Source organism: Myotis davidii, unplaced genomic scaffold (genome assembly GCF_000327345.1).
Source record: "Myotis davidii unplaced genomic scaffold, ASM32734v1 scaffold88, whole genome shotgun sequence".
NCBI classification, from domain to species: Eukaryota; Metazoa; Chordata; class Mammalia; order Chiroptera; family Vespertilionidae; genus Myotis; species Myotis davidii.
Window position 1 is genome coordinate 3,417,226 of NW_006300377.1, and position 4,280 is coordinate 3,421,505.

At 42.4% G+C, this 4,280-nt stretch overlaps 1 pseudogene; it reads right to left on the reverse strand.

Annotated features, from left to right (window-relative positions):
- Positions 1 to 2,316: 2,316 nt before the first annotated feature.
- Positions 2,317 to 4,280, reverse strand: part of LOC107185217 — a 3,609-nt pseudogene continuing 1,645 nt past the window's right edge.

The following is a 4,280-nucleotide window of genomic DNA, read 5'->3' on the forward strand; positions in this document are numbered from 1 at the left end:
CCGCCTCAAGGCAGCTTCCCGGGATCCGGCCGAACCTGGTGCTGAAAGTGGGGAGGTGGCGAGTGCCGCGCGCTGGGTGGGATATCTTGAGATCCCACGGGTGCGCGCGTGGGCGGTAGGGCCTGCCCAGAAAAGGGGGTGGGGGCTGGGACTCGGGGGGTTAATGGCCTCCAAGGGGCCCCGTGAGTAGGATTATTTTCTCTCAGAGAAATTCCTCCGCCTGCGGTTTCTTAAAGGGATCACTAAACCAGCCCCTTGCGCGCGCCCCTGATGCGCAGGCGCACCTTAAGCCCCGCCTTCCTTTCCCATCAAGCCCCGGGTCCTGAGCCTGCGCGGTGAGTGGCCCAGGGTAGGCCAGATCCTGCAAGTCTCTTTCCTTGCCAACAGCTACTCCCACCACTCAACTATGGCCGCTGTCTTAAAGGGACCGTGACACAGTGATGAAGGAGGGATGAAAGAAATTAGTGAAAGGGCTATCTGGAGAATTGGGTGAAATATGGTTGGGGGTGGTCCAGATCACCATCTTACACCTGATTGCAGAAATACCATTGTATAGAGAAAATGATGGTGAACTGAAGTTCTCAGTGGACCTCTGAAGGTGAAGAATCCTAATCAATGAGAGAACAGCTAGTCATTTCAAGGAGACACAGCCTTCCTGCCTTGAGACAGCCTGGTCTGAAGCACAGAGCGTAGAACATTCAGAGCCAACTCTGACTGCCTAACCTCAAATTAGATCCTTTGGTGATTCTGAAGACTGAACAAACAACTGGTGATAGTTTCCTCAATAACTTGCACTTAGAATATCTAAATCAAGAGGATTTTAGGAACCATCTACTCCAATGGTAAAATCACAGCCTGGTCAAGGGAAGTAATTTGTCCCAAGGCACCTAGAGGCTAGTGTGAATAGACTGAAGATTTCAGTCATCTTCTTTCAGGCTTTTCAACGCACCAAGCTGTCTTCAAAGCAAGAGGTAATTTTTTTTAACCTAGAAGATTAAAGTTCTACAATACTTTAAGAAATTTGTAATTCTTCTCTGAAGATGTGCCATGATTTGCAGATATTATGTGTCCTCACTCACCTCTATTGTAGCAGCTTTGAGAATTTGACTTAAAGCATAAGCAACTTAATCTCTAATCAGAAAACTGGGAAATAGATTTGGGTTTATCTTGCCCTGAAACCGAAGCTGAGGATGCCTGAAGAGAATGGGGCCTTGATTCATTCCTCTTTATCCATTCCAGTCCCCTACCTTAAGGTGGAGAAAATTGCCCTAATGGTTTCCATGATGATAGCTTAGGGAGATCATATGTAAGAACTGCAAAGAAGTTGCCTCTGAAGATCATTCCCCATGACGACAAAAAAAAATTTTTTTTTTCAAAAGCAACTCCTAAAATCACAGGATAATGAGATGTAAACTTCTGTTTGTCACTTTAGCTTTTGTGTGTCACTTAGCTAACTAAGTGACACACTTAGTTAGAACTTTCCTAATTGGCTCTTTTGAAACTGAGAACTTTCCTAATTTTCCTGGGAACTATCTGCGAAATTGCTGGAAGTTTCTATGCTGATTCTTGCTTAGGCCTATTCATCTTTAATTTCACTTCTGCATAGGGAAAAAGAGAGAAGAGCCAAAAGAAAGAAAAATGTATATTTCATCCAGAATTTTACAATGTATATTTCAGTCAGAATCTTTCATTCCATGTTCAGAGCAAGAAGAAAGAAATAAAAAGAAAAGCCAAGAAAAAGTAGTTCCAGAGAAAGTGGGTACATGAAAGGTCTAGTAGTTTCCACCTGTTTTTATTAATAGTGGAATATTCCCTTCTAATAAGATCTGATGACATAAAACGAAGTTACTAAATTTGAAGTGGAAATAGGGAATCCATAAACCTGCTCACCGGACCTCCCTTTGCCCCCTCTTCTTTTCCTGTGACCTCCCACTATTACAGACATGTTGCATTTTTCAGAAGACAGTTCAAAGCCAGATTTCGCCCAACTCCACATTTTAGAGATGGAGTTACAGAGGCCCAGAAAGATGTGACTTGCTTGAAACTACCCAAAGGGTAGTAACAACAGGGCTAAAACAGTTATCTTGACCCCCAGCCTAAGGCTGTCTCCTATATCAAACTGTTTCTAGATTATTGTTGTCAAATTTTTTGTTGCTTTTTATATCTTTAATATTTATATCTAACATTTTTCACTTGATGTAGCATAAACATATTATCATGCTGATAAATAATAACCTACAACCTTTTATGGCTTCATATATTTCATTGTATAACTAGAGCATATATTTTTCTGGGTCCCCGCATTTTTTTTTTTGATTGTCAAATGATCTTTAATTGAAATATTTTCCTTTGTGGCTCTTAATTAACTGGAAATTCCACTGCACCACTGTTGATGTCATCTATGATGTCATGAGGGTGGCAATCATCAACATTGAGGACCACAGACCGGGCAGTCCCCAGGATCTCTTTAATGGTTCCAGAGATTCTCTAGCTAAAGATCGGTGCTGTATCTGTTGGGCAATGTTAACAATCTCACCAAAAGTGTTATTTCCAGCCCTGGCCAGTGTGGCTCAGTTGGTTGAGCATCATCCCATGCACTGAAAGTTTGCCAGTTCCATTCCCAGTCAGCGCACATACCCAGGTTTCTGGTTCAATCTAATGTGCCCAAGAATGTTTCTCTCCTCTCCCTTCCTCTCTCTCTCTAAAAAAGGAAAAGAAAAAAAATCAATTAAAAAAGTGATATTTCCCTGTGCTTAACGTTTTCTTGCTTCTTTCTGCCTCTTGGAAGTTCTTTGAGGACTTTACTGATCAGGGCAGAGGCAGAAAGTACTATCTCAATCTGGTTTATTTGTACTGAATGGTCAGTTTCATTGTAATCTTTTTTAATTTTTAATTTATTAATTTTTTAAATATATCTTTATTGATTCCAGAGAGAAAGGGAGAGGGACAGAGATAGAAACATCAATGATGAGAGAGAATCATCAATCGGCCACCACCCGCATGCCCCCCGCTGGGGACTAAGCCCACAACCCTGGCATGTGCCCTTGACTGGAATCAAACTTGGGACCCCTCAGCCCGCAGACTGATGCTCTAGTCTATCCACTGACCCAAACCAGCCAGGGCAATTTATTAATTTTTTAAAGAGAGAGAGAAACATTGATTTGTTGTCCCACTTATGTATGCCTTCATTGGTTGATTTCTTGTATGTGCCCTGACCAGGGATTGAACCTGCAACCTTAGAATTTCCGACAACACTCTAACCAACTGAGCTACCTGGCCAGGGCTCACTGTAATCTTTAGATCAAGCATATCAAACTCAAAGGCTAACACGGTTAACCAAATAAACAAGGTTTACATTTATGTGGGCCACAAAAAAAAAGCTTCAATTTTCATAGAAACATAGGTTTATTTCCATAGAGACATGCTGAATACAAAGGGCTGAAATAAATGAATCATCATTAACATAAAATAATAGAACCTTATAATAAAAATTAATATTTTTTTCTTGAACATTAACTTACCAGACACTGAATAACTGCACAATTTAATAAGTGTAATGCAAATAAACCTATTTTTCTTATTCTCTGAAAGTGAAATACTTCCTGTTGCATACACCAAACAAGTCAATACAGGACTAATGACTTGGCAGTCTGCTGCTAAAATATTCACTGCTAGTATTAGTGGAGAAAAATGGTGTGCCTGTGTGTAAAGCACATAGGGAAATGAATGCAACATGATTATAGTAATCAGCATTAGCGAACATTGTAGTTCATTATTAATAACTAGTGACCTGGTGCATGAATTCATGCATATTGAAAGGAAATTAATTAGAAGAGCAGTCGCCAACCAGTAGTCTGCGGACCACTGGTGGTCCGTGAGGTCTGAAAGGTTAGCAACCACTGAATTAGAAGGTGGCCAACAAGACTGGCCAAGATGGGCAGGACACACCCTGGAACCAACCTCCCACAGTCCCTCCTCGCCCAGCTGCACCTGGGGTGGCCTGGTGGCTCAAAGGGCTTCTGCAGAATGAACGGACTCCCTCCTCAGCCTGGCCTGCAGGGATCAGGCCGAAACTGGCTCTCTGACATCCTCCAAGGGGTCCCAGAGTGGGAGAGGGCACTCTGCAAAGTTGCTGTCGTACAGAGTGTAGAACACAAACTCAAGTGTGCAGTAAACCAGATTCAGGCCAACAGTGCCCCAGCAACAATATAACCCACAGCTGAAGGTGGAATCACGTGACTCCACAGGAAATCGGGCTCCCTCCTCTCTGGTTTTGGGGT